The 13064-nt window shown below is 36.9% G+C and overlaps 1 pseudogene; it reads left to right on the top strand.

Moving 5' to 3' along the window:
- The first annotated feature begins 6314 nt into the window (after positions 1 to 6314).
- On the top strand, positions 6315 to 11262 carry LOC131150358 (disease resistance protein RFL1-like; annotated as a pseudogene).
- The last annotated feature ends 1802 nt before the right edge of the window (positions 11263 to 13064 follow it).

The raw sequence follows: 13064 nt of genomic DNA, 5'->3' as shown, positions 1-13064 counted from the left end.
GATTCAAAACAAAACACTCTTCCCTCAGTCGTTCGCTGCATTTTACAAGCAGCCCAGCAAAAAAATCTGAAACAGTGCTGTTTTGCCCGCCCCTTTCCAAATTCATTCAGCCTCGTCCACTTCAACATGCATACTGAGAGTTTTTTTAGTTCTTGCAAAATTGTATGTTTTTTAATAGGTAAATACACACGGGCACATATATGCAATCACACACACACTACCACCAGGTACCTTGACTCCCAATTGCTGCCAGAGGAAATATTACAGTGACCATGGGAGAATTAAAACTTGGTTGCCCCAACACCAATTTTGCTGCAAATGTAAATATACATCTTCTTATATAGCTCAGTTTACATCAATATTCATTCTCTTAGATTATCTTTGGCTCGTGCAATGGCTATTCCCACGAATAGATTAGTAATAATAGGTTAACTACAATTTGTAATACAAAAAAATTATATCCTTAGCAGAAAAAACTAACAAAGTGAAAGCTTTTATGAAACCATACCAAGGAATCAAAGTGAAACTTTTTATTAATCCATAACAACAAATAACTATTCCCAAATTTCACCATGGGAATGTTTATTCCTTCCTATTACATGTTGGATGAAATAGTAAGGAATATACAAGAAATAACTATTTGTTTAATCTCAAATTCTTCATTGTATTCCATCTTATTCCAAGGAATACTTATTCCACAATCCAAATATAACCTTTATTAGATATTTTATCCTCTTGATGGTGGACCTTCGATCAAGGATAAGGTTGCTCCTTTGTGACCAGTTGGTCACGGGTTCAAGTCCAAGGAAACAACCTCTCTACATAAAAACAAGGGTAAGACTGCGTATACTAAGATGAGCCACCCCCTGCCCTCACAAAGAGGGGAGCCTTGTGGCCTGGGGATCCTTTAGATTTTTTATTCTCTGGCAACATGATTTTTTTGGGGTGCAAAAAAATGCTTCAATTGAACAGTTGAACCACACTAAAATTATTCCTCTTGCTTCAGTTGGTGCTATCCCATCCAGCAGTCTACAAATCCAATAGAGTCAGCTGGATGTGTAGGAAACCGCCAAAACAGCAACAAACAGCCGTAACCAAACCTAACCAAAACAAATCTACTAATTCATTAGATTCATTTTCTTATATCCTAAACAACATGGAAATGAATCCCATGCCAAAAATGCAACACATGTGCAAAATATGCAACAAAAAACATGACCAAACATATGCATGCAGGAACAACACTTAATATCACTTTTTTGGCTAATCTTTGTGATGATAAAGCAAAAGAAATTTTGATCAAGCAGCAATCAAGGGACTAAATAATAATGCTCAAGGCACGAACCAAACAAATAATCATGGGGATATGAACAACTAATGGATTTGTCGTGAAGTCATTGATTGGTCCTAAGTCTTCAGGATCACCTATAGAGAGAACGCCGGTTTTGGATTGGAGTTGTTCACTTAACCTCTCCTGGTGACCCCAAATATATCACCCACGTGTCATTCTCAACACATGGCAATCTTCCATGCATCTCTCCATTGTCATCTCCTTCCGCATCCAAGCACACATCCCAATGTCCTTAGTCATGCACATTTTTCTAAGAGATTACATTTGTTGGGTTTGGATGGAGCCTGTTCCTTTAACCTCTCCAAGTGAGCTCAAATAACACCCACACGTCATTCTGAACAAGTGGCAATCTTCCAAGCAGCTTTGCATTGCCATCTCCTTCTTCATCCAACCACACATCCTATTCTCCTTGGTCCTGTACATTTTTGCTATCTACTTTTTATATGGCAATCACCACAATCACGAAGAAGTCTTTTTATGTCATTTTTTTATTTGATTTTCCAATAAACATGTTAGTAATATAATCTTAAAACTCGTAATTGGGAATTTAAAGAACTATTCCCACATTTACAGAGGACAAGTGACACATTTCAAGCATTTATATAAGTGATAATGAAAAAACTAATAATAGCTTAATTGTTATCCACAGATTCATTGGACCTCTAGATTTTTCTTTCTTTTTGGCAAGAAGAACCCAAGATCCAAATATATTAACCTAACAGGCACAACAGGGGCTGCAATCCACGTTCAAAACCACCCAAAACCTTTTGTCTACCTTCTAATGTTCTCTGTGTGTCGCCAGTCATGGTTTATGCAGAAATAGTTGACAGATAAACTGTACTTGTCTTTCGTCTCTAGTAGCCTCGGAAAGCATGTCCCATGCACTTCTTGTCCAAATGCAGCACAATGGTGCATGCATCATGTTGTCCTATATAATGTTAAGATTTAAATGTTTTATTTCATATTTATTAATATTTATTGGAAGATCTTATCTTATAGGAGTTGTGGTTAGTGCTAGCATGTGATCCTATTTGATAGGAGTTGTGGTTAGTGGTAGGATGCGATCCTATTTTATAGGAGTTTGTGGTTAGTGCTAAGATGAAGTGTTATGATGTAAAGCCTATTTATAGGCCCTTTTTCTTATCAATTTTTAGATCTGAGCTTTACCATTTTAACTCATCTCTTTTGTTTACTCTTACCTTTGCATCAGTGGTATCAGAGTAGAAAACGTATGAGAGAAAACAAGAGAGATAGAGTTCCCAAACAAAATCGATGGCTTTAGATTCAAATTTTGTGTAGCCAACGATCCCACATTTTGATGGTTACAATGACCATTGGAGTATGCTAATGGAGAGTTTTCTACGGTCAAAAGAGTATTGGTTGATCATTAAATCTGGAATTGAAGAACCAGCAACAAATACAGTCTTGACGGATGCCCAAAAAACAGCGTTGGAAGGGAGAAAACTAACAGATTTGAAGGCAAAAAATTACCTTTTTCAGGCAATTGATCTTCCCATCTTGGAAACAATTCTTAGTAAAAAAACTTCCAAAGATATTTGGGATTCCATGAAGAAAAAATATCAAGGCTCTGCTAGAGTGAAGCGTGCACAACTTCAAGCATTGAGAAGAAATTTTGAGACTCTACAAATGAAGGATGGGGAATCTGTCACCAGCTATTGTGCCAGGACTATGGAGATCAGCAACAGAATGCGATTTCATGGTGAGAAGATGGACGATGTCACCATTGTGGAGAAGATATTGCATTCCCTAATACCAGCGTTTGATTATGTCATGTGTTCAATTGAAGAATCGAAAGACATAGATGCATTCTCTCTTGATGAACTGCAGAGCTCCTTGCTGGTCCATGAATAGAATATGAACCGAAGTTCAACTTTAGAGGAGCAAGCTTTGAAGGCTTCTACCACTACTCATTTCTCAAACTCTAAAGGAAGAGGTAGAGGTAGAGGTAGAGGAAGGGGAGATCGAGGCAATAGAAATGGCAGAAGGTATTTCAAAGCAAATGATAATCAATTTCAGGGCAAAGGTAGAGGACGAGATCAACATTTTGACAAATCCAAGGTAGAGTGCTTTAGATGTCATAAATTAGGACATTATCGTTCGGAATGTTATACTAGGTTGCCTAATGACAAAGAAAAGAAAGAGCAATCGAATTTTGCCAAAAATAAGGAAGTGGAAACTTTGTTGATGGCTGTTCAAGCTAATCGGGAACTTGAATCTGATGTTTGGTATGTTGATACGGGTTGCAATAACCACATGTGTGGAAGTAAGTCTTCTTTTCTTATTTAAATGAAGGCTTTCATTCTATAGTAAGTTTTGGAGATTGTTCCACTATGAGGGTGATGGGAAAAGGTGATATTGAGATAAAAACAAAGAATGGTTTTGTAGAAACAATTTCTAATGTCCTTTACGTTCCTGACTTGAAAAGCAATTTGTTAAGTGCTGGTCAATTGCAAGAAAAGGGATATGTAATCACTATTCAAAAGGGTGTTTGTGAGATTTATGATCCTACGAGAGGAGCTATTGCTGCTGTGCAAATGAGTTCAAACAGGTTGTTTCCATTAAAGATTGAAAGTGTGCAATCTTGTTTGGTAGTTGAAGTAAAAGATCCTTCTTGGTTGTCCCATTTTCGTTATGGCCACTTGAGTTTTGGTGGATTGAAGACCCTCCAACAGAAAAATATGATGACTGGTCTTCGCCAGATTAGTATTCCTTCCCGAGTTTGTGAAGAATGTGTTGTTGGCAAACAATATTGTTCTCAATTTCCCCAAGGGAAGTCATGGCAAACAAAAGGTGTTTTAGAGCTAATTCATTCCGATATTTGTGACCTGATAACACCATCTTCTAATGGAGGTAAAAGATACTTAATTACCTTCATTGATGATTATACTCGAAAAACTTGGGTTTATTTTTTACAGAAAAAATCAGAAGCTTTTTGTGCATTTAAAAGCTTCAAGGCTCGTGTGGAAAATGAAACAGGAAAGACCATTAAGACCCTCCGAACAGATCATGGTGGAGAATATTACTCAACCGAATTTGAAGTTTTTTGTGAAGTTCATGACATTCAAAGAGCACTGATAGCTGCTTATACACCACAACAAAATGGTGTATCAGAGAGTAAAAATAGAACCATCCTCAATATGGTGAGAAGCTTGTTGGCAAGAGGGAGAATTCCAAAATCGTTAAGCTTGTAGACATAAAATATTTACAACTATAAAAATAGAGTAGATTAAAGTTAAGATTTGCTTTAATTTCCTTAACGCCTTAAGGCTTATGCCTTGTCTCGTAGAGGGTAAAATGTCTCGCCTTAGTTATGGAATTAATACATAACCACACACACAAATATTGGTTGGATAGTAAAGTTTGTGTGTGTGCATGTGTGTGATTTGGTATGAATACCGTAACTAATGCATCATTAATAGGTGATTCAAACTAACAAATAAACATTTTATAACTAAGACAACAAATATGCTATTTCAATTTTTTCTATATAATTATCTTTAGAAAATAGTAGTAATAAAAATGAAGGCTTTGATGAAGTTTTTTATCATTTAATATTTTAACATATTTTTCTGCCTTTGAAGTTTTCATTAAATATTTGGTATTAATATATACGTCCAAATTATGCTCAATTTTATATTTTATTTTAATACACATTTTTATTTCAAGTATTGCAGGTATCCATTAAATTTATTTACTTGAATGTTTAGATATTTAGGCTTTTAATTTTTCTGCCATACTGAAATTCTATAAGTATATAAGAAATCTTGAAATTAAATCAGTGATTTTTAAAGGAAACTTGTGCTAATTACGAAAGTGGTCCATCCCCTTTGAAAAATGACTAATTATTTTGAAAGATGATAAAAGCGTTGGGTTATTACTTTTAAAGAAAATAAATTGACTATTTATGAATTGATTTAAAGATGGTGGTTGCCCAAAGGTTGAGTGTTTTTTCTTGGGCAGCCCAAAGGTAGAAATAGAATACTAAACAGGAAAAAAGAAAGAGAAAAAGAAAAGGGAAGTACACAAATGGGTTCTGTTGTGAATCTAGATGAATATATATTTTGGATATGATAGTAAACTCTGGTATAAGTCTAGTAGAAATTTCAATGAATGTTTATAATTTTTTGTAACATTTACATCATATTTATGTGTGATTTACATCTGTATGTCCCTGTTTAAGGCGAGTTGTATATGTATCTTTGAACAGGTACAGGTATATTGTATGTTTGGTAGCTACTTGGGCCCGCATAAAGGGTCGGGTCGTTACAATATCATTGTCAGTTCCCAGATATCGATCAAATCTCGTGGCTAGAATCTGTAAACAATCAGGCCTATACATGTGCATCAGAAGACTCGAGAAAAATAACCATTGTGGGGCCAAGGATGGTTCTTGATTATATGTTAAATGAAATAATTAGAAATATAAAAGGAAAAACTATTCTTTTGATTCAAACTTTAAACTATATTTTACCTTATTTTAAAGAATAATTAACAAACAATATATATATATATATAGTTATAATAATTAGCAAATCTAATATAAACATATAAATTATGATAGACATAAATTATTTGCAACTATAAAAATAGAGTAGATTAGAGTTAAGATATACTTTAATTTCCTTAATGCCTTAAGACTTATGTCTTGTCTCGGAGAGGATAAAATGTCTCACCTTAGTTAATAGGTGATTGAAACTAACCAATAAACATTTTATAACCAAGACAACAAAATAAAATAATTATTTATGAAGTAATTTAAAGGTAGTGGTTGCCCAAAGTTGAGTGTTTTTTCTTCGGCAGCGCAAAGGTAGAAATAGAATACTAAAAAAGGAAAAAAAAAAAGAAAAAAAAAAAAAAGAAAAGGGAAGTGCACAACAAGTTTCTCCTCATCAGGTACTACTTCACTCCAGTCAACCTTTCTCTGTGTACTACTTCACTCCTCATCTCTTCAAATTAATTAAAGCAATGTTATTTCCCATTTGACCTGATCAGATCTCATCCTGATCCTCAGTCCCTGCGTACATCCATCCGACTCGCTGCTTGATTTGTGGGTAATTCCTTTTTCTTCTTCTTCTTTAATTCCACTTTCATAAATCCCTGTGCTCTTACTTTAGGTTTTTCCTAATTGCGAAGATATATATTCATATGCATCTGCCTATAATTAATTCAATTTTGTTGTTTCCCCTGATCTGATCCGATCCGATCCGGATATGAAGACCTGGATCTAGATCTCTTCCTGGCGTGTCCTCACTACTGCTAATCTGGTACTGGTTCACTCCATTCAACCTTTCTCTATGTACGTATGCATACTCCTCATCTCTTCAAATTAATTAAAGCAATGTTATTTCCCATTTGACCTGATCAGATCAGATCTCAGCCTTATCCTCAGTCCCTGCGTACATCCATCCGACTCGCTGCTTGATTTGTGGGTAATTCCTTCCTCTTCTTTAATTCCACTTTCATAAATCCCTGTGCTCTTACTTTAGTTTTTTCCTAATTTCGAAGATATATATTCATATGCATCTGCCTATAATTAATTCAATTTTATTGCAGAGTTATTTAATGTACAAAATGTATATTTTTTTTTTTACAATTTTCGTTTCCCCTGATCTGATCGGAACCGGATATGAAGATCTCGATCTAGATCTCTTTCTTACACTTTGCGCCTTGCCTCGCAGAGGGTATGGAGAGAGAGGCTTTTTGGCAGTTCTTAGTTATGGTTTTCTTCTTGCTGTATTTGGCCAGAGAGGAATGCCAGAATTTTTAAGAACTTGGACACCCCTCTTACCTTGCTTTGGATTAGAGTGGTGTTTTTAGTGTTGCTGTGGGTTTCCGCGAATGGCTTCTTTCGGTATCTACCTCTGGCAGATTTAGAGTGGGACTGTGTGGCTTTGCTTCAGTAGATATCTTCTTTGTTTTCTGGAGTTTTTATTTTGCTCCTTTTTCTTTTGTTTCTAGTGGATATTTTATCCTCCCTTTTTTTTCTTCTTTGTTTATTAAAAAATGATTAATTTTTTTTTTCCATTTATTTGGTGAAACGTGACTATCTCTCACCCTTTTGGTCTCAGGTGGCAATGAATAATTTCTTGAGTTGCACAGAAGGGTTAGGCAAGTACATTAACCTTGATGAAAACATGCAGAATTTGAAACGGAAGTTTGAATTATTGGAAGCTCGTAAGGCTGACAAAAGCATAGAAGTTGAAAATTTGGAGTTTCGAACGGGAAGGAAACGAAAGAGGGAAGTTGAAAATTGGTTGACAAATGTACAAAGAATAAAAGATGAGGTACGAAGTATGGAACAAGAAGTCCCCGGGGGCATAAATCTTTCACGCATACATCTTGGGAATCAAATTGAGAAAATGACCAAGGAGGTGGAAGAACTTTTAAAACAAGGTAAATTTGCTGAAGGGCTCACAGTAGATATGCAGGATCCCTTAGAATTATTGACAGTGAAATTAGTGGGCCAAAAAGCAGAAGCGAGCATGAAAAAACTCTTGGCACTCTTAATGGATGACAGGGTGTTCAGCATTGGCATCTACGGAATTGGGGGAGTTGGGAAAACAACACTTGCAATGCATATCCACAATGAACTCTAAAAGAATCGTGGAAGTTTTGATCACGTTTACTGGATCACCGTATCTCAACAATTCAGTATTTACAAATTGCAGGGTGACATTGCCAAAGTACTTGGCCTAGGAAATTTTCATTCGGAGGAGAACGAGACGAAAAGGGCTGCCACTTTGTTCAAAGCATTGGCAAACAGGAAGAAAACGGTGGTGCTAATTTTAGATGATATGTGGGAGCATTTTACCCTGGAAAAAGTCGGGATACCTATTGGGCCAAATGGGCCTAAGTTGATTCTAACCACTCGATCATTAGCAGTGTGCCGCCGGATGGGTCTCCAAAAAATAATCAAAGCGGAGCCTCTTTTAAATGACGAAGCTTGGGAGCTATTTATGAAAAAACTCGAGCCTCATGACGAACTTTCTCCAGATGTGAAAGTTGCTGCTATGTCCATGGCTAAAGAATGCAAGGGTTTGCCACTTGGGATTATCACATTGGCAACAAGCATGCGAGGAGTCAATGACATTCATGAATGGAGGACTGTTGTGAAGGAATTGAGAGAATCAAAGTCAGGGAGACCTGATATGGAAGAGGATGTCTTCTCTATATTGAGAATCAGCTATGGTCGCCTGAAGGATCCAACAGTGCAGCAGTGTTTCTTATATTGCGCACTGTTTCCCGAAGACAGTGTAATGGAAAGAGAGAAATTGATAAGTTACTTTATTGCGGAGGGACTGATAAACAGAATGGACAGTAGGCAGGCCGAGTTTGACGAGGGTCACACCATATTAAACGAACTGAAGAACTTTTGCTTGCTAGAAGATGCAACGTGGGACAAAAACTCAAAATATGTGAAGATGCATGATTTGGTAAGAGACATGGCGCTACAAATAAGTGGTCCTGGTTTCTTGGTAAAAGCTGGACTTAAATTGAGAGAAATACCGGAGGACTGGGCACGGGATCTGGAGAGAGTTTCCTTAATGTGTAATGATATGACAGAAATGAAGGCAGGGATATCACCAAGATGTCCTAAACTCTCAACCTTGATGCTACAGGAAAATCTTTTGGAGAAAATTCCAGGCTCTTTCTTTTTGCAGATGTGTGCCCTTAAAGTTCTTGATTTATCTAGAAATCAGGACATAGAGAGCCTACCAAATGCCATATCAGACTTGGAGAATCTTACTGCATTATTGCTCAGAGATTGTTGGAGTCTAAAATATGTGCCTTCACTAGCAAAGCTTCAGGCATTAAAGGAGTTGGACCTTGCAGGGACTGGTATAAAAGAAGCACCTGAAGGTATGGCGAATTTGGTCAACCTGAAAGTCTTGTATGTAGATAGTCTAAAGGAGAATGTAGTTGTAGGAGAAGAGATACTGCATCAAATGAGGGATCTCGAACATTTTGTTGGCCGATTCGGGGATGTGAGAAGATTCCCCCCACGACTGAATGCCTACTCTATAATAGTTGGATCCGGAAATGTTCATGATTTTGAAGAAATGCTGCGGTATTCTTCTAGAGCAGTAATTTTTAAGGGGTGTAGTGTGAATGCAGAGATCCTTGTTCATTTACCTCCTAACATTGAGTACCTAAATTTTCGTAGGTGTCATGATTTAGGGGCACTTCCAGGCGGCACATTTTCAAGTCTCATAGAGTTGAAAATAGTTGGGTGCCCAGAAATCAAGAAGCTGTTCGCATGTGGGTTGCTGCAGCAATATCTTCCTAGCCTGGAAACAATCAGTGTCCAGAATTGCGAGCAAATGGAGGAGATAGTAGCAGGTGAAGAAGAAACTGAAAGAGAAGTCAATGGCACATTTTCAAGTCTCAAAGTGTTGGAAATAGTTGGGTGCCCAAAAATCAAGAAGCTGTTCCCACGTGGGTTGCTGCAGCAATATCTTCGTAACCTGGAAAAAATCAGTGTCTTGAATTGCGAGCAAATGGAGGAGATAGCAGCAGGTGAAGAAGAAAGAAAAGTCAATGGCACATTTTCAAGTCTCAAAGAGTTGAAAATAGTTGGGTGCCCAAAAATCAAGAAGCTGTTTGCATGTGGGTTGCTGCAGCAATATCTTCGTAGCCTGGAAAAAATCAGTGTCTGGAATTGCCAGCAAATGGAGGAGATAGTAGCAGGTGAAGAAGAAAGAGAAGTCAATGGCACATTTTCAAGTCTCAAAGAGTTGAAAATAGTTGGGTGCCCAAAAATCAAGAAGCTGTTTGCATGTGGGTTGCTGCAGCAATATCTTCGTAGCCTGGAAAAAATCAGTGTCTGGAATTGCCAGCAAATGGAGGAGATAGTAGCAGGTGAAGAAGAAAGAGAAGTCAATGGCACATTTTCAAGTCTCAAAGTGCTGGAAATACTTGGGTGCCCAAAAATCAAGAAGCTGTTCCCACGTGGGTTGCCGCAGCAATATCTTCCTTGCCTGGAAGCAATCATTGTCATCAACTGCGAGCAAATGGAGGAGATAGTAGCAGGTGAAGAAGAAAATGACGACCGGGCAACTGCTGATCTAAGTATTACCAGTTCAGCCTCAAAGAATGACGAAATTGGCATAAAAACAATCCACGTTCCAAAATTGAGGCTATTACGGTTGTGGAATCTACCAGAATTGAAAAGCATTTATAGGGGAAAGATGGTTTGTGATACTCTTCAAACTGTTGATATAATAAGTGAGTGTCCGAAGCTAAAGAGGCTCCCCCTATCTCCCTCTGCCTGGAAGGTATCAAAGTCAACTCAAATTTAAGTTTTGGATCCTTTCTTTCGTATATTTTGTTGACCTCTGACCTTCTCAAAATTAAACCCAAGGAAATGCTTTTTAATTTGTTATTGACTCATTTAACTAATCATGTTTTTGTCTTCCGTATTCTTCCTAAGCATTTTCTTTGAAATTTACCTTTGTAGCGCTCAAGGAGATCTCCCTCCAGTTCCTCGAGTGATGATGAAGAGTGAAGAGAAAAAATTAGAGATAATATACAAGATGCGGAAGGGCCAGTGCCACTGTCCCTTGGGAGCGTGAAGAGCTGATGATGCCCTTGTAGGAGAACACTATTGAGTCATTTGTATTTTTAAAGATTCTTTCCTTCAAACAGCAGATGAGTGAATCCATTCTCCCTTTGCTTTTGGTGGAAATTGGGCCCTCTTGTTATATCTAGTTTTATTTTATCATTTTTATTTTCCCTTTAATTTCTTTTATGAGAAATAATTTCTTGTTATCTATTTTCATTTTATCATTTTTATTTTGTAATATTTGATGATTGATGTTGGCAGGTTAAAAACTTTGAACAGGGAAAATTGGTTATTACACTCTCCGCAATAAAACATGATTAGTTTATTATTTTTCTGCCATACTGAAATTTTATAAGCATATAAGAAATCTTGAAATTAAATCAGTGGTTCTTATTTTTTAAAAATAAAATAATTATTTATTTCTGGTGAAAGCTATGCTGGTCACTACGTTCCCCAGCTGGCTCATACTATTCTTCATCACAACAAAATTGCCAAAGCAAACATTATTAATCTGAAAGGGATAATGGTACTCTCTCTCTCTCTCTCTCTCTCTCTCTCTCTCATCAAAAATGAAAATATAGAAGCTTTGAGGCATAATTAGAAATAGATGAGTAATTCCAACCTAATTCCCCGGAGTGGTTTGCTTAACCTGCCTGCCTTTGAGTTTGACGAAGAAGAATCCAAAGAAAGCCTGGGGCCAGGGCCCACAAACTTGGCAAGCCCAAAATTAGAGGACTCCATCCAAACTGGGCCACATGAGCCCAGTCCATGCCCCACACAACCGGCCCCAGCCCTGAAATTCCATGTGTTTGGTGCAAAAAGTCACCCTCTCCAGCAAAAAGAATACCATAAACAGTGGAGGTGATTTAAATCATTCCCGACTTTTTAAATCATTCCATTAATGGATTTTGAAGTTGCACATGCATGACTTCTAAAACATGAAAGTTTTATGCATCAGACATGAGCACAACAAAAATTAATTCAAAGAACTGAAGTTTAAATAAACATAACAAAATAAGAGAAGCATGCCATCCAAGAACTTCTTGCAAATATATACATACATACATACATACAAACACACACACACACACACACACATATATATATATATATATATATATATATATTCAGAGAGAGAGAGAGAGTATCCAGGCTACATGTAAAACAAGAAAAGTCAAATTGTGCACAATATTCAAAATAAAACACTCTTCTATCAGTCGTTCACTGCATTTTACAAGCAGCCCAGCAAAAAATCTGAAATAGTGCTATTTTGCCCGCCCCTTTCCAAATTCATTCAGCCTCGTCCACTTCAACATACATAATGAGAGTTTATTTAGTTCTTGCATATGTTTTCTAAACCCTCCTCGCATCAATGCAGAAACTGCAAAATTGTATGTTTTTAATAGGGTAAATACACACGGGCACACACACACTACCGCCAGGTACACTCCCTCCCCATGCGCAGTCTAACCTTGACTCCCAATTGCTGCCAGAGGAAAAGTTACAGTGACCATAAGAGAATTCAAACTTGATTGCCCCAATCAAGTTTTTATATGGCAATCAGCACAATCACGAAGCAGTCTTTTCATGTCATTTTTTTATTTGATTTTCCAATAAACATGTTAGTAATATAATCTTAAAAATCGTAATTGGGAATTTTAAGAACTATTCCCACATTTACAGAGGACAAGTGTACATTTCAAGGAATTATATAAGTGATAATGAAAAAACTAATAACAGCTTAATTGCTATCCATAGATTCATTGGACTTCTAGATTTTTCTTTCTTTTTGACAAGTAGAACCCAAGATCCAAATATATTGCCCTAACAGGCACTACAGGGGCTGCAATCCACGTTCAAAACCACCCAAAACCTTTTGTCTACCTTCTAATGTTCTCTGTGTGTCGCCAATCATGGTTTATGCAGAAATTGTCGATAGGTAAACTGTACTTGTCTTTGCTCTCTAGTAGCAAGAAATCGCTTATAATTTCCCAAGCACTTGCCGTGGTAAATTTTCCATCTGTTGAAGGTTCTTAAATTACTGTATCTGGACCCTACTTGCAAGAAATAGGTGAATTCATTACTACCTCAACTTGTTCTTCACCCAACAGATCCACTAATAAATTAACA

This window comes from Malania oleifera, chromosome 3, assembly GCF_029873635.1.
Source record: "Malania oleifera isolate guangnan ecotype guangnan chromosome 3, ASM2987363v1, whole genome shotgun sequence".
Lineage (NCBI taxonomy): Eukaryota > Viridiplantae > Streptophyta > Magnoliopsida > Santalales > Ximeniaceae > Malania > Malania oleifera.
This window is presented reverse-complemented; position numbering and strand designations above follow the sequence as displayed.